The following is a 23,213-nucleotide window of genomic DNA, read 5'->3' on the forward strand; positions in this document are numbered from 1 at the left end:
ATTGTAGTTTCCAAATCAATGATTCCTATTCTCATCAATGAATTATTTTTAACCACTCAAAAGCATTTAAAATTACAAATCAAAACAGTGAGCTAACTAGAGGGAGAGAGAGAGAGAGAACAACTCTCATGGTTAAGTAACATTGTAACTAATAGTGTTAAACAGAAATCCCAGTACCAGGTATAGGATGCTTCCTCATGTCAAGGAAGTCATAGAGGCTCCCAAAACAATACAGGCTCTTACCATTCCACTTGGCTGCCCACCAGTGATATCCAATAAAGCCCTGTTGCTGAAGACACCATCCACCTTGGGGAAAAGATAGAGAGAATTCAAACTGGAACTGAGGTGAAGCTTCCTCCCTGGGAGCCAACTTTCAGAGTACCAGGGTTGTCGTGCAGGCTGCTGGGAGACAAGGCACCAGTGTCCCCACCTAGCTATTAAAAACTATAATATGTATCTATCAGACAAAATGTACCCACTGGTCCAATAATGGCTTGATTGTTATAGGGACAATCGAATTCTCTCTGATTAATTTTTGAGGCCAACTCCACTAGAAGGGACTCATGTCTGATACTGTAAATATGATTAAAAACCCACGGCTGAGGAGTTCTTATGATCTAGAGCACTTACTCCTGATGTTTATCCAAGTCAGCACGCACCAAGTTGCCTTCTAAATACTTACATCCATAGACAAAGGTTTCTCAGTCTTAATCAGAGAAACTTCTCTTGGCAAAGAGCGGCAGCGAGCACAGAGAACCAGTGGCGGTTGGATGCCCAGCTCTAAACATGGCATTTATACTCTCTCTTCTAAGACCCAGGGAACAAGGTGAAAGAAGGTCAGAAGAACGCAAGGTTCAGAGGACAGGGAGAATGGCTGTCCCCTGGCCATGGCAGAGCCGGTGCAACCATGATCTCCTGGCAGCAGTTACCTGTAGCAGGCCTGCACAAGACTGGCCTTGGCAACGATCAGTAATAAAACCCATGTGGCCCTATCCTTCCCTGATGAGCGATTGGCAACTGAGACTTGGGGGGAAGGGCAGTCCTTCTCTTTAGTTGTGTATTGTGGACGAGCCCACTATGCTCCAATGGATACTTCCAAACCCAGATAGATATTGCTATCTAAATAGGACACACCACCCAAACAATCAAACAAAATCATGAATATGGAACCGGCTGTATTGTCTCCTTTTGGACTGTATTATCTTGTCCTTGTCTTCTGTTTGTGCTTCAAGTCCCTGTTCATTGGCTGTTATGTTGCAAACCCCCGTGGATGACCATGCCACGTGCTCTGTTGGCACTGCCAGGTGCACCTGTCTGTCATATGTGTGTCTACAGACATCACCTGTGCACATCACCGCGTTTGTCACGTGGTTCCATCTCACTTAACCTGTATAAGCATTGATCTCTGGTCAGAATGTGAGTTTCTGGAGGGCAAGGGTGCTCTTACTGTGTTCTGTCTTCTCCATTTATAGCCTAGACTTGGCACATGGATAAAGAGGCAGTTGTAGAAAGGAAAGAATGATTGTCTTTTTCTTTGTCTCCCCCCCCCCACCTGCTTTAGAGGATCATTTTCATGAGCCATGGGATTATGTGTGTTTCAGAAACTGGGGAAATAAGTGTGAAGAATGGGAATTAGAATACTTTTCTAAAGTGATTTAAAAAATAAAAAAATTCAGAGTTTTGATTACTCACTAATGATAGTGGGGGACTTGATTCAGATTACAGGGCTTTGCCCAATGGGCCACACGGGAACCTAAACAAGGGGTGGATTTAGGGTGCTCTTCATAGTCTTCACTACGGATTATGTGGGCATTTCAACCAGACCCCTGAAATACCCTGACAGGCGGATGACAGACACACGTGATAAGGTGTAAGGACATCAAAAGATTCCTATTTTTCATTCATTTTGACAAGAGTAGGACAGTCCTAACTATACATGATGATACATATTGCTTACTAGTAAATGTCCTATAATGTACTTTGTCAACCTTTTACACCACATAACTCCAGGACATCCTCAGTAAGCCTTCGTTATACACCTACAGGCTGTTGGCTGTCCGGGGTAGGTGAGTAAATTTGTGAATTAGCAAATGGGCACTAACAACCTTCTGCTGTAGCAGTAATGTATCCTTATGACGAGAGAAGGAGATAGAGAGGTCTTTTAAATGCTTTTTATTTACTTAGAGTATAATAATTTAGAAGTTAATAAGTTGAACAAAGGCCACATTCAAATCTGTCTCATAACGACTGAATAATTGATTATAACCCAGTTTCATTTCCAAGGTCAGAGTAGATAAAATGGGCTCGCCAGACGAGCCAGCAGAAGTAGACAGTTGCTCCGTTTTATTTGTGTTTATAATTCGCAGTACTCGATGCTGGCATTGACGTGAGTTTTTCCTCATGACAAATCATGCACCATTATCAACAGGAATCCAAAGGATGCTGCTAAGGTCTGAAACTGCACAAACCATTTCACTGCAGAGAAAAGGCCCCGGAGGTGAGAGGCATATTGAATCTTTTCAAAGGAAAATGATGTGTTTGTGATATGTCGTTTGATGAAGTTATTGTCGTGGAAAATTAAACTTCGTTTTGAAAGAGACGAATAAGAACAATCTCCAAAAATTTTCACCTTGTGATGAAATTTTACCTTTTTTCCCCGAATAACCCTTTCCCTAAGCTGCTAATTATACATATCAGCTTACACATGTGTTCACACACAGAGCTGTAAACACGTGTTCTCTACACTATATTCTTTGTATTTGTGTTCAGATTCATGTCAAGGGAACTGCTTTACATACTATTTTCGGACACGATCATCATCTTATTTGGTATTCCTTAAAGTGTGGTTGGTGAATTTTTCTCCATTGGAATTCTCAGGATGGTTGTTGGGATAAAGTTTCCCATTTTGAGAAGAGGGGTATGTCTTCTCGGTCAGGCTGGTCTTGAACTGCCTCTGTAGCGAAGTATGACTTCTGAACTTCTGATCCTTCTGCTTACATCTAGGTTTATAGGCCTGGTATATATCTTGCTGGGAGTCAAATCCAGGGCTTTGTGCATGCTAGCCAAGGATTGTAGCAACTGGGCTGCGTCCCCAGCCCAAGCTTCCAAGATTCTAATGGAGAACTGGTAAATTAGAATCTCAGAGGTTAGCCTTATGATGAGCCAAGTTAGGGAAATGCTTTGTCTGGCTAATTGTTAGAAATAGAAATTAGGGGGCCGCACTTCAGACTTAATGGATCAGAAACTCCAGGGATGGAGCCCATCGATCTGCGTCTGTAACAAGTCCTCCACCTGATTCTTATGCACTGTGTGAATCTGAGCGTCACTGGAGTGGCACACGGTAGATGGCTTAGATCGTCCCTTCACGATTTCAGGCATCATTCTCGTTGGTTCCAGGAACTCTGTCAGCGGCCATCTCTCAAGTGAGCGTCCTGTCATTGTCCCCAGCAGGATGGAGTCACCTTGTGTACGCTCAAGCCTTCTCTCCAGAGCATTCTGAGTGCATAACTCCTCCTCTATGGCTATCAAGAGATGACATTCAAAGGCTTTCCCCCCATTTCCAAGTGGGGTGACTCTGACAGGCCACTATAGTCAAGTTCTCCATGAAATCCAACACAGCGTTTGCCATGACTATATCCAAATGAGACTCCTCCCTCTCCTTCATAGCCATTGCTTTAAAGACAGTCTTGATACACTTTCTCATGGGTGACCATATAATTTAGCATCCAGTGTGGGACTTCATGAGGGACTAAGGGGATAGTATTAAACCTATACCAAACAGGAGACTCTCCTAGTTGGCCATGTGGGATACAAACTCATTCTGGACACTCAGGCTTTGGTTTTATTGATTTTTTTTTAATTTTAGTACTCATATCTTTTGGATAAGGACAAGATTATGTTTATAAAAAATGTGCCTGGAGTAACAATATGCTTGTGTATCTTTGCCATGGTGACAGAAACATGGATCTGTCATGGATTGTGGCAACTCTTATAAAAGAAAACATTTAATTGGGGTGGCTTATAGTTTCAGAGGTTTAGTCCATTGTCATCATGGTGGGACATGGTGGCATGCAGGCAAACATGGTGCTGGAGAAGGAGCTGAGAGTCCTACATCTTGATCTGCTGGCAGCAGAAGGAGTCTATGTCATACTGGGCATAGCTTGATCATAGGAGACCACAAAGCACCAAACAGGGACACATTTCCTCCAACAGGCCACACCCACTCGAACGAGGCCACGCCTCCTCATAGTGCCACTCCTAATGAGCTTATGGTGATGACCAGTTACATTCAAACCACCACAACCAGTTAAGTATAGAGCAGGAATTCTCATTCCACACAGCACTGTTTCTCTTTGTCATGTCGATGTGTGACATGTCTGTTCCATGTTCTCTGCATATACAGACACACATAGTATTATTTGAAGGGAGAGACAGGAGAGCAATTCCCTCAAGTAATGCAAATCCCCCTGACAGGAAGAAGATTAGCCACTATTTCTTGGTTGGTCATTAGTCTGTAGTCAGCTGAGTACAATGAGAATCAGAATTTATTGTCTAGGGGAAGTCTCAATTTTCTATCAGTATAGAAATTCAGTAGTGTCGGGCTAGAGAGAGAGCCTAGACCATGGTCTAGAGACATAGCCCAGTCTAAAGGCCAGAGAAATAGCATAGTCCATGGGCCAGAGAGGTATCCCAGTCCATAAAGCATTTGTAGAGCAGAGGAGAGGACTTCAGTTTTATCCCAAACACCCAAACAATAAACTGGCTGGGCACAGTGATGTACAGTCATAATCCCAGAACTGGGAAGCCGAGGCAGGAGGATCCCTGGGGCTTCTGGCCAGGCAGCGAGTGCCAGAAACACTAAGGGACCAAATCTTAAAAACACAGGTAGACTGTGCCCAAAGACTGGTACTGAAGTTGAACTCTGACCTCTGCATACATACATACATGTTGTGCTGGATAGTGTTATATCAACTTGACACAAGGTAAAGCCATCTGCGAGGAGGGAGCCTCAATTAAGAAAACGCCTCCATGAGATTGGGTTGTAAGCAAGCCCGGAGGGCAATTTCTTAAATAGTGATTGATGGGGGAGTGCCCAGCCCATTGTAGGTGGGGCCACCCCTGGACTTGTGGTCCTGGGTTCTATAACAAAGCAGGCTGAGCAAGCCATGGAAAACAAGCCAGTAAGCAGCCCCTCTCCATGGCCTGTATATCTGCTCCAGCCTCTTTGGTTCCTGCTCTGGTTGAGTTCTTGCCCTGACTTCTCTCAGCGATGGACTGTTACCTGGAAGTATAAGCAGAACAACACCCCCTCCTCCCAGATGCTTTTGGCCATGGTGTTTCATCACAGCAACGATAACCCAACTAATACACGCATGAACACACGTGTACATATGCCTGAACACCATGCACCTGCATACAGCCCCACAAAGAGTAGTTTAACATACAAGAGCTTTACTTTCTGATCATGGAATAGTACAAGACAGGTGTGTGGTGGATGGACGGCCTTCTTTTTGTGGGATCCGAGAGACCCGTACTTCTTCCGTGCACACTGCAGTGTCGTTAAAGATCCCATGTATTCAGGAACAAAGGGGGAAGAAGGCTCCATAACATCCTAGCTAAGATGTGCATACTGCAATGCTTCTAGAGCGCTGCTAGGAACTAGCGTGTGGCCTCCCTCAGACACGGGCGGGACTGGTAAATGCGGCCTTTGGGTATTTTTCAGGCAGGACGGGAGGGGGACTAATCTCAGAAGGTCCGAGGAAGAGACAGGTGGTAGGGATCTGAGGCCTTTGCATTCAGCAGCAACCATCCAACAGCTTAGTCATTTCCGTCGGTGCCCTCCCCTGCCCACTCCCTTTGAGGTGTGCATTATAAATCCTGCCAAATTGGACGATATCATAAAAGCCACAAGATGTATCGCGTGCCATAGCCTTCACTTATCTTATCTCATTAAGTGGAGAAATCGGAATATTTCTTTTCTTTCACAGGAAAACAGTATCAGGTAATGTCACGTAATATTTCAAAAATAGAATTTGTCTTTGTCGACCAGGCCGTGAATAACAAGGAAACACTGGATGTTCTTTTTACGAAATGATTTGAAATTAATTTCAATCCATTCTGATAGCTCTGTAAAAGGAGAAATATAGGCTTCGGTAAGTTTCTTAATGTAGATTGCTACAGTAATTTAAAGACAACAAATAATAATGAAGCGACGATTTTTATTGCGCTGCCAGTGTGCTCAGCGACAAATAGTGTATTTTTAAAAACTAAACTTGTCACCACAATAAATGCCAACGGTTAAGCTCTAGGTAGGGCCTTCAGATTGGAAAGATTCATAAGATCACACTCACATAGTTTAGAAAGTTATTTACTGCAGCAGAGATAAAGACATTAAACATATAATTATTCACGGCCTTCCTTGAGCCTTCTTCCCCTCCCGCCTCCCACAGTCCCCTTCTGGATCAGGAGTAATGGGTAGGGAGGGATGCTGGGAAGAGAGCAGACTTGGAGACACAAAAAGGCTGACTTCATCTCCTTGTGTGTGAATACCAAGCTGACAGGATAAAATCAGCTGAACGGAGAGGAGGAAGAACATTCTAGAGGGGCCTAGATGGGAAAGAAAGGACTGAGAGCTTTGAAGGTGAATGGCAAGGCCACTACATGGGTAGGGTAGTAAGGGCAGAGTTCTGGTAATGGGGGATATGGAGAAATGTATCCGCGTATGAAGAACCACTGCTGGGAGGACCTCAGCTCAACTCCCTGCACTGCTGTTCAGAGCAGGCCTAGCAGTTACAACAGCCAGTGACTGCATCAGCCCATTGCCCATGTACCAAACAGCAAGCTAGATTAGGTACCTATGTCAACTCTTTAGCCCTCATGAGTCTAAGAGAGATATCATAATCAGTTCCCTCTTGTAAATGAAAAAGCCTGAGGCATAGAAGGACTACCTAACTTTGCAAGAATTTCCCAGCTCACACCTGATACAGCTAAGAGTCGAGCCAAGACAGACTGGCTCACTACGCTTTACCACCTCCCTGGGTGTAGAACTTAGGCAAACCACAAAGGAAAGATGATAAAAATGCTCCAAATATTTCAGCCGGAAGCACATCAGTCTTATAGAATTAGGGCTAGACTATACATTGTGAAAACTTCACCCAAACCCTTTCCGAGAAGAAGGCAGACAGGTGGCTGGACTTGGTAAAGATTTCCTTAGAGTCTACTCTACCTCTGCTTTTCCTTTTAATAGTAGGAGTGTGGTTATAGTTACAAATGGTAATTTTTTGTGATTTTTTTAAAGCTTGTCTTATACTACTGAGATTATTATTTCATTTTCTAATGCAACTAACATATGATTTTCATAAAACCAGAAATAACTTTAGCCCATCGATGCCGCTCCTGGGCAGGAGGTCTACGGGAGCCTTCAGAATGTTTCTCTGGGCGTCTGTGGCGGTCTCGTGAGGAGCATGGCTACAGGGTCTGTCCAGACTCAGCCTGGATGTCACCCTGGGCTCTCGCCACAGCAGCCTCTGGAGCATCGTTTATCTTAGGAGGGGACCCAGTGGAGGGCAGCTGCCTGGCTCAGGACCTGTGGTTCCAACATGGAGCGAGTCCAAGAGTGTTGTACAGTCCATTAAGCAATCCCTCTTAGCTGAAGGGGTTCATCTATCAACTGTGATTTTCAGCCAGCAATCTGCTTATTTAGAGGGTTAATTACATTTTCAGGTCACCTGGGCGCTTCTCTTAGATATTTAATAAAATGAGTCTTTATTTTATTTATCACATGGCGTATTTGGTAAGGGCTGCCCAATCCTGGAGTGGGGGTGGGTCGGGGTTGGCGTGGCAATTATTTACAAAAAGACCGACGTGGAAGCTCCCTACCTCCCCAATGTCCAGAGTTATCTGCGGATGACCCGGATCTCAGACACCATGACCACAGCAGATTGATCTGGCACTGCAGGTAGCAGCTGATGTTCCTGAAACACAAAGTCGGGTATTGATTTCCCAGTGTTTTTATGACCCATTTAACAACAGGCATTTGGGATTGGTTATCTCTTAGGCTGCAGAGACGGCTCCTGCCAGCATCCTTCTGAACTCCTCTTAATTATCTTCTCTGAGAGATGGGTGAGAACGGATGTTCGACCCCGGCCTTGAACACACACATTTCCCATGTGAAAGAGGCTTACACGACTCGCACACCTAACACCAAGTCAGCTCCGACACAGGGTGTTTAGACATTTTCCATGGTGACTACCCCATGGGTGAGGGGGAGGTCCATTGGATCTGTCTGCTAACAAATTCTCACTAATTGACATCAAGCCAGTTAATTTCTACGTAATAAGTGTTGAGTGATTCAAGGACCAGCGCAACCAGCCAGAGCTGGGGCCATTCAAAGACCCGTTTGGGTCCCAGAACGGAACATTTAATGTTTTGCCAAATTTTCAAAACCGCCGGGAGTGAAGAACAGCGGTCTTAAACTTCAGCTCTTCGGGTTACTAATTATGTAGCCGGGGGTAAAAAGAGAACTTTACAAATCATTGCTTCCATTAGGAAGGCGTTAGGACCCACGCCACGCTGGGTGCCCCTCCTCTTAGCGGGCCGCTTGTTCCCAGGGGAGGCGAGCTCCAAGCCCCAGCTTCTGTTCTGTTTCCCCAGCACTTGGAAGAGAAACAAAACAGGCCTAATGAAAAACACACACGGGAAATGCTGTATTATTCCATCATCCTCACCTACTGCGCTCTGGCACCCCTCGGTGATTAGGGAGGACTTTCCCCTCCGCGAGCAGCCAAGTCTGGGGTGGTATGAGGCCGCTACATTGCCATTTCCTGTCAATTTCCTCCTGCCCACGTCCCCCTCTCCCCCCACACGACTGTCCAGAGCTCTCTCCCCAGCATCAGCACCGGCCACACTCGCTGCCACTAAGTTGTGGCAGCTTTGAAAGTTGAGAGCAGAGAGCCCTGGAAACTGGGGGGCACCAGCCACAATCAACCTCTAACCTGGACCGCTGAGAAGCAGGTCAGCACCACCGAGTGGATCCTGACCTCTGAGTGGGCTGAGCAGCAAAGCTCGCTGGGAAAACAGCGGGCTGCCTTGTTTGTTTTGGAGGGAAAGGGTGCTGAAGTCAGTCAGAATATTAATTCCCACTGTAATCTTCCCACGTGCGTTTTCTCTCGACTTTTCACCAGAAAGGGGACTCAGGATAGCAGACATTCCCCAAATCTCATTGGACTATTAGCCCCTTGAATAACTTCTTTCATTAAAAAAAAAAAAAGCTCTCCTGATTTCCCCCGTTCCTTACACCATACATAGTGAAACCTGCATATAATAGACAATGCATTTATTCACACAGCAGTCAGTCGCCACTAAATAACCCAGGCATTGGTCAAGCAGGTACGACTACCCAGGAAATTAGAACACTTGGCCCAAACCTAACAGGGCAAACCTGTCTGTAGAAAGGCAACTCTGGCTGCTTTGCTTCTGCTGTTATGGCGTGAGAACCTGGAAACAGTGCTGTGCCTGCCACACAGATGCTAAATAAACAATGGGTAGATGTGCAGTGAGCATCTGATTGACTGGACCTGGATACCACAGGACAGGTGGCTTAGCTGCCATCCTGGTTTGGTGGCCTTCACGGCAGACATTCTTTCTCTGCATCACTGGCACTGAACACGGGTCTCTGGAGTGTTCTTGAGATTCCTACCAGACCGGTTGTCTTCTAGTATCTGCGGAGGAAGTGTTGTTGGGATGGATAGTAGAGGATTTTTATTTAGATGCTTGGTTGATAGATGGTGTCTGCTCAGCCAGTGTTCGCTGGACAGACCAGTGAACGCATGTAATAGCAGGATAGGGACCGAGGAAGTGTATGTGGGAGCCGCACTGTGAAAAGGGATCTCTGCCCATCTGCCTGTGTGCATCCTTAATCCTGCCTCCGTTTCCTCAACAGTGGAGATGCAGACATGGTGTTATGGAACTCCTCTAATGGGAAAATAATTGGGGTGGGAAAAAAACCCTCAAAAGGATTTTGACGTGAATGCAGCAGCCCCAGTGGATGACGTAAAAGCTGCATTTCTGTGTCTGATGAAAATGTTTAAGAATCTAATCATCATTGATTACTACAAAACCATGGCTAACTTGAAAATGATAGATGTATGGCTATGATGAGGATGAAGAACAACTGTTAATATGAATTAACTTTTAAAAAGTGGAAATTCTGATAAAAACAGACCTTACTCGCGGGTGTGTGGTAAAGCACTCAACAGTGAGGATAGCTCAGAGGGACAAAGAGTGGCTAACCAACTTGTGGGAAGTATGTACCTAGGTGACAGATCATTGCTACCAAGGAACAAAGGTAAGAGGTAACCCTTATCTGGACTACTACAGGGGTTTCTGATCTCCACTACACATTCGAAACATGGAGAAACCTTTGAAAAAGTAGACTAATTCATGGGCCACAGCCCAAAGCAACCAAATTAGAAGTCCCAGCGCTGAGACACACGCATAAACATAAACAATTTTAAAGACCTGGTGTGATTACGATGTGCAGTCAAGTCTGAGTCATTGTGATGTTTCTCAAATTTTCGCATCAGAATTACCCAGAGGCCTGTGAAACTCCAACTCCCTGGGCCCAGCCTACAGTTGATGATTCACTGGGCTTTGGGATGGGGCCCAAACTGCATTCCTAACGAGGTTTCTGCCTGCAGCAGCGGCAATTTTAGGAACACCATTCTGGAGTAGAGGCTTAAAGATTTGGATGCTGTGAATCTGGAAGTAATTCCAGTAAAAGACCAAAGGGTTTATATTCTTGACTTCACGGTGGGAGCAGAGCCATAACTGCTTTGGTTTATTCCCCCATTCCTGGCTTGCTCTTTAGTTTCAAGGACACTGTGAAGCTACTGAGAGTGAGGTACCAAGTAGAGCAGGTGACACCGCACCAGTGACATTGTTTCCTAAGCCTCTGAAGAAGACCACGAAAAGCTGCAGTCTCAGTAGCGTTCCAACATAGACTAAAGCGGTCGAGTTTTAGAAGATTTCGAAAATAGAAGGGAGGTTTTCAATTAAGCCAGAAAGCTTAAAAGTTCCAATTAAGTATAAAATCATGGAGCTGTGGCTGCTTTGTAGATGGAGGTCTGAACCCCACGTGTGAGACGTCAAAGACAAAATACTTTGGTGGTCATGTGTTAAAAACATGGTTTTAGAATATATACTTAAATACTTCTCATCAATTAAATCAAAATGTTTAGAAATAAAGAAAACTCGGTAGCTTGCCAGTTAGCCGGATATCGATCTGAAATATTTGGAGTAAAGAAATGATTTTTTTATTTGAGAAGTTTTGAAGGTGACAGGGCTGGAGAGTTGGCTCAGTGGTTAAGAGCCATTGCTGGTCTTCCAAGAGGATCTAGGTTCCTTGTCCAAGACCCACATGGTAGCTCACAACCATCTGTAATTCCAGTTCCAGGCAATCTGAAATTTTCTGCTGGCCTCCACAGGTCAGACACACACATGGTACACATACGTCCATGCAGGCGGAACACTTAAACGCACATAAAATAATAAAACAAATAAGTCTAATTAAAAGAACAGTTTTGAAGAGGAATAAAAAATGTGTATGCATCTAATTTGTGGTTTTTGGAAGTGAATTCATAAAATGCAACACACCCTGCATTCAGTGTTTGTCCGCATGGAGGTCTCACTGCATGGCCCTGGCTAGCCTGAAACTTGCTAGAGAGACCAGCCAGGCTGATCTCAAACTCGAGGCCAGCCTCTTGCCTCTGCCTGCCAAGTGGCATGGCACATGTGAAACACCCCGTCAACATCTTCATCCTTGTAAAGCCGTAAGACTTCATTTTAGTAAACTGATTCTGTTTGCTTCTCATGATCAGATTGACCTAATAATTGCCAAGTAGTGTCTGCGGCGGGTGGGACCTGACACACACGGAAAGGAACCGGGCCACCTGGATGAGACAGAACGGGTAAATGGCCCTCTTTATCCCTAGACATCACGAGGTCAAAACAGCCTGTTGGTGTCAGATTCTTGCACGAACACACATTTCTTTCAAAAGACTTCTCCCCGGCCCCCGTAAAACTGTGGGAGATTTTTTTTTTCTCTTCCTTTTCTGGTATTTGAAGTAAGATAAAATCCAGCTGATTCCTTTCCTCGACTCTGCCCCTCCCCCTCCAAATGCTTAATAACCACAACCCTAAGATTTATGGTGAGTGAAAAAGAAAAATAAGTAAATTATCTGACCGAGGAGCCATTCTTCCTCTCTCTCTGGCCATACAGACTATTTTAAATGCGGCTGGCAGCAGTCTAATTAAAATAATTTCTGTCAGAAGTCCGTGAAATATGTGGCCTCAGCCCAGCTCAATGTTCTCGGGCAGGAATGACAAATCTCTGCTTAATTGGTACTTAATATGATGGTGCAGGGTTAGCAGTTCTCCGGGATAAAAGGAGATAAGAACAGAAAGTCCTTGCTTGGGGCAGGAAGCCCTGGAAGATGAACAGACCAAATGGTGCTTACCCCCGAGCTGTTCCTATCGAGGGCTGGTCTTTTGGCCATCATTTATGAAATAACAGACAATTAATGCACATTTTATGGCTAGCTCGAGTCCTAATTAAATACAACTATGTACCAAGAATTCTAAGGGCCCGATTTCCAGAGACCAAAATAAATACTGGCAGAATTCTGGCGGCCCGGGCAGTCGTAGCTCATCTCGTTATCCTATCTTAGGGATAAGCACCTTGGGGAAGGCACAGGCTGCTTCTGAGGTATAAGTCATTAGCTGAAAACTCATGGTGCATTTTATAATATTTGGGAATTGCAGGAAGGGGGAAGATGGATGGTCGTCCGCTTTCCGTTGGAAGTCACCCTGCCACTCTTCCTGAGTATGGGGCTTCCTTCCTCTTGGGCTCCATAGCACAGGTCTTGTGTTTTACTCATTCTGTAAAACGTACCGTCTTTTGCTTTCTGTCCCCACTTGCTATCATGCGGAAACACTTCTACGTGGTCTTGTGCGTATTCTTATGGATGTCTAGTATTCTATGGCTTGTAACGTTTGCCCAGTAGTCAATGGAGTGGAAATGGCGGCTAACGTGTAACTGACAGGCCATGCCCTGTGCCACCAAGGACGTAAGAACTAACTGAAGCACACAATCGCTCTGAGTTATGGGCTTTAAACATCTGCATTTTGTAAGTGAAGACGTGTGTGCACAGAAAGGCTGCGTTAGTTCCTCTAAAACTGCACAGGGCGGTCAGTAGAGTCGGGCTTTATAGCGAGGGTGATATGACAATAAGAGCTGTATTTTAATGCGCACTTTGTGCCAGCTCTTGATGCACTGCTTTGGCATAACCCAACAGTACTGTAGACGTGGGTCAGAAAAGTATCTCTAGAAACGTTCAAAACATAGTGACTCTGGGCTTTGTGGACCACAACAAGTTCTCTGGGTTGTCACTTCTTCTTTAGATGCCACCTTTAGTTCACAGTGACCCATGAGCTATTGTTTGCTGACCACTGCTCTCGGTTAAAAATGATGTTAGATTTAGCCAGTGTGGTGGTGGTGGCATTCAGGATGCTGAAACAGGTGGGATGGAGTTTGACCCTACATAAGGAGACTCTGCTCGGGAAATAGCATGCATCGAGCCTGAATATGTAATAAGCAAATTGAGATAACTAATTTGTGAAGGTTTCTGACATTGAAGGAATGAAATAATTTATTTGATTGAACTATTATCCTTCAGCTTACACTGTTAGTATGAAAGCATTACATATGCATTCTGTTTATTGGTATATAGTAACAATTAAACTGGAAATATTTATTTTCATCAACAGTTAAAATGTAAAGTAATTGTGATAAGAAGTTACCCAAAATGAATGCATTTTTTTGTAAATCTCAGAAAATTAATAGAAAGTCATCAATTCCAGCTTACTCGTCAATGTATACCTTTTAATTGGTCACATAATGTTATGGGTGCTCTGTTCACACCCTTTGGAGTCCAGCGAAGACTGGTCCCCAGCCTAGAAGCGCTGACAGTTCTGCAGCATCCTGTTTGCCATATAAGTCCCTTAGACTGTACTTCAGAATGAACAAGTCAGAAACCCTAAAGGGGGGGCTTATTAAAGTGGAGAAGCCACAACTTCAGGGAAATCTAATTCCAAATAGATCTCTTCTATTTAAAAAGATAGTGCTTTAATGCAAGTACATACATGTACTCGAAACAGGAGGGTTGTATGTGAGCTCAAAAGACGATACATGGTATCATCTTATTATCTTACCCATTTAGGCAAGTCACAAGAATCATAATGAGCAAACTTTAGAGTTGCATATGTATTTTTTGAAAGGATATGAATAAATCTGTCATGCCTACCTTGTTACATGATGGAATATTTATTCATCTGTCTATCTGTCTATCTATCTATCTATCTATCTATCTATCTATCTATCTATCTGTACATATAGTCATGTGTGTATGCACATGTTTAGGTAGGTACACTTGCGTGTGTGTAGCGATCAAAGATTGACATTGGGTGTCTTTCTCTGTTGTTCCTCAGTTTATGCTTCTGAGACATGGAGTTAAGATATGTTCTCTCAACAAACCTGGAGCTTGTCACTTCAGCTAGACCGACGGGGAGCAAGCCGCTGGGACCCTCTCCTCTCTCTCTCCTTGGCAATGGGATTACAGGTGAGCAAGATCATACCTGACTTTTATGTAGATGCTGAGCATCCAAACGCAGGCCCTCAGACTTGCACAGGAAGCACCCTGCTGCCTGAGCCATCTTCCCAGCCCTTTAATGCTGTATTTATTTTGTATTTTATTCTGCAGATGTTTGCTGGTTTATTTTTTTCTACACACAACATTCCTAATAGATTAAGAGATTTAGAGCTTAAATATCTGAATTTCCCTTTTTAAGGTTTATTTTATTCTATATATGTGAGTGCATATACATGTCTTCATGTAGGTATGTGCACACAGGAGATGGGTGTCTGTGGAGGTCAGAAGGAGTCAGAACTGTTGGAGCTGGAGTTACAAGCATCTGTGAGCTAGTGGGTTCTAAGATCTGAATTCTGGTCCTCAGGATTGAGCAACAGGAACCCTTAAGTGATGACTCATCTTGAGTGCTTCTCTCTACTTAAATTATTCCTTATTCTTCACCAGGCTAAGTGCACGCTAACGTAGGAGCTACATCTTTCTTCCGTCATTTGCAAGGGGGCTTTACACATTCATGCATGACTTTGTATGGTGACAAACAACACCAGGTACAAAGATTGATTGGAACTCTAAGGCAAAAACAGCCTGGATATTCGCGCAGAATAATCCTTTAAACAGGCAAAGCCCAGGTCCCCAAGCTCACATGTGGCTCGAAGTGTTTATTAAACATCATAAATACATCAGATTTGCCCATGAGCTCACAGGTAGACACACATACATAGGAGGTCACCGCTCCTTAGGAAACCACCCATGTTCTCTTTCCTTGGCTCTAGTAAGCGACACATATGGACCCTGTCAGTAGCACTCACGGAGAGAGATAAAAATCCCGTAACAGCTAACTCCAGGTTCTCTCCTGTGGCTCCTTCCTTTGATTTCCAAGATATCAAATGACTACTGACCAGACCCTGGAATTGCCAACCTCACCCCACCGTACTTTTAAAAGAAAAGGAAAGACATGGCCCGTTTCAAAACTCTCATTCTAGTACACTGCTCAACCAACCCATCTTACATTTTTCTGCATTGTAGTTTTCTTTAAAGAAAGAGGGGTAAAAAAAATCCAAGAAATACACATGGTAGTTGAGTGTGGAATTTTTTTGGAAAAATCAATTTATGGTCACGTTCCATAACTGTCATTGTTAATACACAGAATTAAGAATATGTGGCATCGTGGCCATAAGTGATAGTCCCAGACACAGAAACTCTTTCCTGAAAACGTTTAAGGACATGACGCAGGAACTGATTTCTCCAGCCCTGGCTTGAATTCAGCTCAAAACATTTTCCCCCTTCCTTTTTGTTCTTCTGCGATGTGCAAATACAAGGCAGATGTCTTCATCTCCCTGGAATGCTTTTAACCTTAATGAAGGCTTGTAATAAATCAGCTCTTTCCGACCTGCTTTCTGTCATCAACACATACATGCTTTTTAGAGATATTAGTCTCCTCTGAGATTATTATAAATAATTAGGGCAAGCTAGAACTTATTAGTATTTTAATGGACACACAGTTGCTGTTGGTTAACTATCTTTGATATGTAGAAAGTTGTCTAGATGTCTAGGAACCATACTTACTGAATTAGACTTTTTTTTAAAAAAGGAATGGCTATGTTGGAATATGTACATGTACAGATGTACAGATACACAGACAGACAGACAGACACACATACATAAGATGTTAAAGTAAAATTAGACTGTTCTGGAAGTTACACGCACATATTGTATCAACTCAAAGCCAACTGTAAATTTAAGAAACTCTCTTGATTTTAAGTTTTTCTTGATTAATGTTTGAAATTAAAATTACCTTTCCAAGGCTGACACACCTCAATATGTCAAATTTTAAGATTTTCCTTTGCTCAGGGTTCCCAGATGCCACTTTCTTCAATAAACAAAATTCAGGACTCGGAACTTCCCTCATTAATACAGAGAAGAAAAATAACCCGCAAAACTACAGCCCAAGAGAAAGAGAGAGAGAGGAGGGTGGAATAAATAACCTCATAAAATGTGACATCTTGGTGACCTATTTTACATGGATGAAATCAGGGGAGAGCAAAACAAGTCACAGCTTCCCGCCGTCACGCGAATTGAGATGCAGCGAGGATCAGGGCTAAAACCCTCAGCTAATGTCTGAGTCCAAAGACGTGAGGGGTTTAGATGAGCTCCGTGGAATAGTAAGCTCAGATAAATTTTTCTAATGGTGACATCCATAAGAAAATTTTACAAGGCAGACTAACTACCTATCTTGATTCCCAAATGTTTAAAAAGCTGTTCTGACTTCCAATGAATCAAACCTACTCACTCACCTTTCAAGAGGTCATAAAGTTTCATGCATGAGAGACTGGTTCAGAAATTACGAGACTTGGGTTATGGGCTTCTTTCTCGGGAGAAGGAAAAGGGAGCCACCCCAACTCTGGAATCCTCCTGCCGCTTGACCTTGCTGGCAGCTGGGCTACATGGTTGTAAAAGTTGAGTGTGTGTGTACAAGTGCAATACTCATCATTCCTTCACACACATGTTCCAGTATAGCGTGTGTGTGTGTGTGTGTGTGTGTGTGTGTGTGTGTGAGAGAGTCTATGGGGCAAGAGAGACTCACGACTCAATTCTTTGCATGAGTTCTGCCACTGGCTAACATTAAGAAAATTACTTACTTAGCCAAGGCTCAGTTTTGCCAATCAGAACAAGCACAGAAAGCACTGTAAGGGCCTCTGTAAAATCTCCAGGGAACAGCTCAGGGAGGTACAGCTTTCCCCGCAGGCTGTCCTGGAGATTCTGGGTGATGCTGGTGACCTGATTCTTCTTGACCTGTCCGAATTCGGCATTCCCAGCTTGCCCTTCCCCTCTTCAATGCCTCCCAACATAGCATACATTTTTCTGGTTGTAACTCTGGGCAGAAAAGGGATATGGTCAGTCTCAAAACTGATCTAGTGTTAACCCTCCGCATGTAGTTTGAGGAGAAGCCCAGAGAAAATCCCGACATCCATCCAAGAGTCACAATTTGAATCTAGGGTTTTAAGCCATTTAACAAGCTTGTCTCTCCCTCCAATTGGCTCAGTCATTTGTTTCAGACATTGGTTGAACACCAGTTATACGCTGGGCTCAGGACTTCTAGTCTCACTTCCTGAAAATAGAATGTAGGGAATAAGAAAGCTCTCGGAAGAGCTAGACTTTATCCTAAACCAACATACATTTAAAAACAGGCAGCCCTCAGTGTTAATGCCCAAGCGCAAGAACCCCAGGTGAGAAGTTAGGTGCTTTCCAGTGGGGCATCTTACAGAAGCTTCTGGAGGGTCATGGCCCAGCTAAACATCATGTCAGCCAAAAACCTGAAGTCAGTAGTGTTCTGAAAGTCATCAGGTACAAATTCCTCATCTGAAATCTTTCCAGAAAAATCTAAGTCAAGCTAGTGCCCGAATTGGGAAAAATTAAGTTCAGTGGGGCAAGGCTATCTAAGCCGACTTAAAAAAAAAAAAAAGATGTAAAAAACAAACGCAAGCCTCTCACTTTGACAGTCAGCAAGGGTCAGATGCATGCTTGAGGATATGTATGGTCTTCCTAAGTGAAATAACGGACAAGAGAAACTGCTGGCCAGCAGAGGCAGCTACATGGAGGCTCATCGGACCAAACACAGCCGGGCTATATGGGACCCAAGGCTGAAAGTTTTTGGTGCCTATACGGAAGATCATTGGCATAACAAGCTAATTTTGAACGGCCAGAGGTTCAATTGTAAAAAACAAAAGCAAAACCAAAACCCTACGGCATAGCTCTTAGTTTTAAAATACATATGAAAATCAATAAAGATAGTGTCCGGGACTGAGCTAACGCATCTAATACTGGCGTTATCGTGTTATCGCTATTGCTACCACTCTGGCTAAAGCAGACTCCCCTTAAGTGACTTAGACGAGACTTAAAGTAGAGAGAAGTCAGTTAAGGAGCAGGGTGACTCTAGGTAAAGAAGGTGCTCCTATCCCCGGAACTCCGAGGAGCGCCCCAGCGAAATCTTCCCGCTGCGAGAACGGCACCACGGAATCACGTGATTCTTGTTCTTGGCCCACAACTCCAGCCATTCAAGGCTAGGCAGGAAACACGTGGGACTGACTGACAGCAGCCAGCAAGGTCAAATGAAAGAAGCGCCACATAGACACATTAGCAAAGCTTGTTATGGGATCTGAAAGAGTCGCATTCGTTTCCTCGTGTGCAATAGACTGGTTATAAATTGTAGCATTTGTGCAAAGACTGTGCTTAGAATCCACTCCCAGAGAGCACACTGGTTTCTTTCACGGCAAGAGAGAGCAATAGATGGAAAGTCTTCCTTTTGCACACTTACACTCAGTCTACAGATTGACCGGCTTCCGGTTGTCCCGAAGAGTAACGCGTGGCAGTCCTGGTCTACACGTCCCTCAGACGAAGCTCACTCTATCAGCTACTTTGGAAGAAGAGAGGCGCTACCACGTTTGTGTGCAGGTTCTGAAATGTGATTTTGTCTGACTGTTCTGCAGTGATGGCGCTAGCTCTGTCAGCAGAGCTCTGTTCCCTTCCCGATGGTCAATGATGCAGAACTTCAGTTGGTCCCATCCCCCGACATTGCATAATTTAAATGACTAGCTCACGGTGAAAACGGTATTCCTGTTCTGTGTGACTCTGCAGGTCGATTGCGCGGAGTTAACGCTTCTGGCCCGCGGAGCTGCTGCATAGGCACACCTCATCGATGGAGGGCTAGGGCCATAAAACAACACACTTTTATCCAGAAGAGATGCCTCTAATTTGAATAAATACAATTTTGTGTGTTTTCCTATATTTGAAATAGTTACCCATAGAGGTCACCTTTCCCTACATGATATTCCTGGATGGGCAGGGGGAGGTGTAGTGGTGGTGTTGGGGGAAATTGGGGGCATTGCGGGGAGAGTGAGGGATGTGTCAGGGAGACCAACTATTCTAGGCATTTTCTGAAAAAAAAAAAAGTTGGGATTTTCTTTTTATTTTAAATTATCATTGAGAACAGAGGGTAGATCTTGTCTTTCTTTTTAAAAATTTTTAATTCATTTTATATGCCAACCACAGTTCCCCCTCGTACCCCTTCTCCTGATCCCCACCCCCTACTTATCCCCAACCACTTTTCCTAAAAGGTAAGGCCTCCCACGGGGAGTCAAGCATGCTTAGCCCATCCAGTTGAGGCAGGACCAAGGCCCTCCCTGCCTGCCTCAAGGCTGAACAAGGTATCCCACCATAGAGAGTAGGCTCCAAGAAGCCAGATCATGTATCAGAGATAGATCCTGGTCCCACTGGTTCCACTTTAGACAGAGCAGGGAAACCCCAGTGGCTGTGCAAAGAATGTTCTCAGAAACAACCCCACTATCTGGTTCCTTTGCTGTTTCCTTCCTGTCCCACACCACGAAGCGGGGCTCCCAAAGTGAGCGAGCTAGGAAACAGCTGGTAGTAAGGATCAGCGCTTCTCCCTGCTGCAAGGAAAGCACCGTGTCTGCGGCAGTCGGCTTTAGGAGGGCGTTCTTCCTCTGCCCCTGTGTTCCCTGCCATTTCCCTCTCCTCTCTGCCAGCCTTAGCCACGTGCACTAGAACAAAACGTAAAGATGAATAGCGAGGACTTGGTCTCAGCTCATCGATTGTCTAACTGTGCAAGCAGCTAAGGAAGGGCCCTGCTTTCCTGGTAGGGAAGAACAGAACGGACAACCTCAAAAGAAAGACCAGAGATGCCACGTCCTTTGAAGCTAAACTGATTTGTTTCTGGAGAAGCAATTGACCATCCATTTTCCAAGCCTTTAGTATCAAGTGTCAACATATTCACTGGTAGGAATTTACCCTAAAAAACTCATAAACATGCACCAACGTTTAGCTATAAAAATGCTCATTGCAGCATTATTTGAAAATTAAAATACTTCAATTTTCAGAACAAGCAGTAAAGTATATAGTCATACAAAGAATACTAAATAGCCATTAAAAGCAAGGCTTTTGATATTTGATAATATTGCACAGTTCTGTGACGTACAGATGGAAACAATGGATTACATTTAAGAGTGTGTGTTTGGAGTTGGCAAGATAGCTCAGCAAGCAGAGGTTCGCACTGCCAAACTACAACATCTAACTATTATCCCTGTGGCCCACGTAGAAGAAAGAGAAAACTGACTCCCACAATTTTTCCTCTGATCTCTATTCATGCTGTGACACACGTGTGTGCACGTGCATGCGTGCACACACACAAAGTGTACTAAAACCTTAACTGTGTGTAAAATAAATACTGAAAAGATATATACTAAAATGTTAATTGTATTTATTCCTGTATTGTTACATTTAAAGTTATTCCTGTATTTCTAGATGCTCCACAATAAACATGAATTACTCTAATTAAAAAAATCTACACATTGGAAAAGTAGAAAAACGGGAAGAACCCTGAAAGAAGAGCAACGGTCTCTACCAGCTGACCGAGTGATGCGTACGTAGTTCAGAGATGCTATACCGCCACATTTTAACTGTGCTCCAAAATGAAGCATGACTCCTGCAGAAGTGTTCAATTGTTTCTTTAGGAAAACTTCCTTCACCTTGGCAGCATGCCATCTATCCTGTGATGTGTTTTGCTTTTATTCTTTTCTTCCCCCCAAACAAAGCTCAGATTTATAACCTGGCTGCTGCTTTTAATGCAGTACTTGCACCCTATTCGGAGAGCGCGGTGAAATCCCAGCTCTCTCACTTTCACATTGTGCCTTTAGCAACAAGCAGTCTGGGAGACATAAAACCGAGGTATTTTCTAAGGGCAAGTAACAGACACTTGTACTAAATATGAAATACCAGCGGCACCCCAAGCCAGAAGGGCATTTACTAAAAGGTTGTCAGTAAGCACCAGGTAATTCTAAGGTACTCAAACAGGGCGACTTTTGAAGTTGGATATGCGCACCTTAAGTCGGAGAGATCTTTACAAAGGACTATGAGCCATCTTCCAAAAGGCCCCGCAAAACATCCTTCTGGAAGAGATGTGAATTTGACCTTTGAATAAACAGCATGAGATAAAAAAGAGTGATACAGAGTTGCCTTTTCTCTCGCCGAAGCCCGAGGTAGATTGTAAAGAAAGTGGCGAAAGGTGCGGGCTGTGGCCTTCTGCTTCAGCACTGACTCCGGGAGCCTGGGGAAGCTTTGCCGGCTCTTCGTGCCTCAGTTTCCTCACCCGCTGAACGGAGAGTAAACTCATCACTGAAACAAATGCACTGGCCTCTCCGAGTTAAGACGACAACAAATCATTGCCGCTATCTTTTCACGTTTGATAAAAGAGGAAAGGTCTGCAGATTTTACCCGTTTATTATTTTAAAATTACTTTATCTTCAGTTTTTCCTGAAAGCTACTTGTCTTGCTATGAATTTCGAGCAAGGAAAGAAATCCTCTGGAACTTCTGTTCGTGATATAGAGGTGAACTAAAAAATTTACTTCATACTCATCAATATGGAACCCACTGATTTGCAGCACAACCCAAGGCTTCCACTCATAACTGCAACAGGAGTCTTCTCGGTCTCCCTTGCTCCAGACTACACACCTGCATGTCCTCTAGCCCAAAATGCACCTGTGATACCAGAACGGCCAGCTGCCTCCCCGAGGTGGGAGAATGGACGCAGACATGGTAGAGGTTTGAAAACTGCCCAGTAACGCACAGACGTGTGGTCTCTCATTGTGTTAGCCCAGTCTATTAGCGAAGACTCCTGTTTTCTCTTATTTAACTGTGTTTGTTGGGATAATCACACTACTAACCATTCTGAAAATAATGTCTTATGTAAGCAAGAAGTTCCACTTAATCTTGGTCACTAACACCTTCCCAATACCTCATCAAATCCCCCTGACCTTCAAGGAATAACTGCCACTCTAGGACTCTGTGACTCCTGCTTCTCCTGGCACGTGGTTGGCTGCTGCTGGTTTTGGTGTAAGATTGAGCCACACCCCCTGTTAACCACCCTTGACTGGAGCCAGAAAGCTGTGAGTTGTAGATTGTACCCATTACTCATATTTGAACATGTAAGCTTGTGCTATGACCCTTAGATTCCAATACTATCATAAGTATTTATTGAAATAGCAAATTTGACAAACATAACAACAAGCAATTTGTATTTCTGAGCATGAAAAATGTATAAGACAGTCTACCGGGTTTGCTGGCTTTCTTTCTATCACTGAGAGCTGTCTTCTTTTCGGAAGAGGTAACTTCAACCGAGAAGATGACTCTGGAGAGAAAAGATAGCTTATTATAACATATAATTATCAAATGTTTGGGCTATATTTTGAGGATAAGACAGTGGTATGGGTTGAGTCTGAAATCTCTCTCAGAGGCTTCTGTCTTCCTGCTTTGCCCCAAGCTTGTGGCTCTTTGTTGAGGCTGTGGAGCCTTTAGAAGGTTGAGCCTAGCTGGTGGGAGCCGGTCACTCAGGACAGACCTTGCAAGGTTGTATCTTGGCTTGTATACCATGCTCTCTGGCTCACCAGAGCATCCCTTAGATACTTACAGCCCCAGAGGCAGCCACTTTACTGTGCTTT

The 23,213-nt window shown here is 44.0% G+C and overlaps 1 long non-coding RNA gene across 5 annotated transcripts in view; it reads right to left on the reverse strand.

Moving 5' to 3' along the window:
- LOC126488050 (uncharacterized) overlaps positions 1-23,213 on the reverse strand; it is an 89,615-nt gene that overhangs the window by 16,911 nt on the left and 49,491 nt on the right. For all 5 annotated transcript variants that reach the window (XR_007588575.1, XR_007588573.1, XR_007588576.1 and 2 more), the window contains 2 exons: positions 7,879-7,973; positions 244-306 (listed from right to left, as the gene is read on the reverse strand). This is a non-coding gene — a long non-coding RNA (uncharacterized lncRNA). The remainder of the gene's footprint in view (positions 1-243; positions 307-7,878; positions 7,974-23,213) is intronic.

Source organism: Alexandromys fortis, unplaced genomic scaffold, assembly GCF_014885135.2.
Source record: "Alexandromys fortis isolate MF-2015 unplaced genomic scaffold, M_Fortis_MF-2015_v1.1 scaffold_8_1_9099942, whole genome shotgun sequence".
NCBI lineage: Eukaryota > Metazoa > Chordata > Mammalia > Rodentia > Cricetidae > Alexandromys > Alexandromys fortis.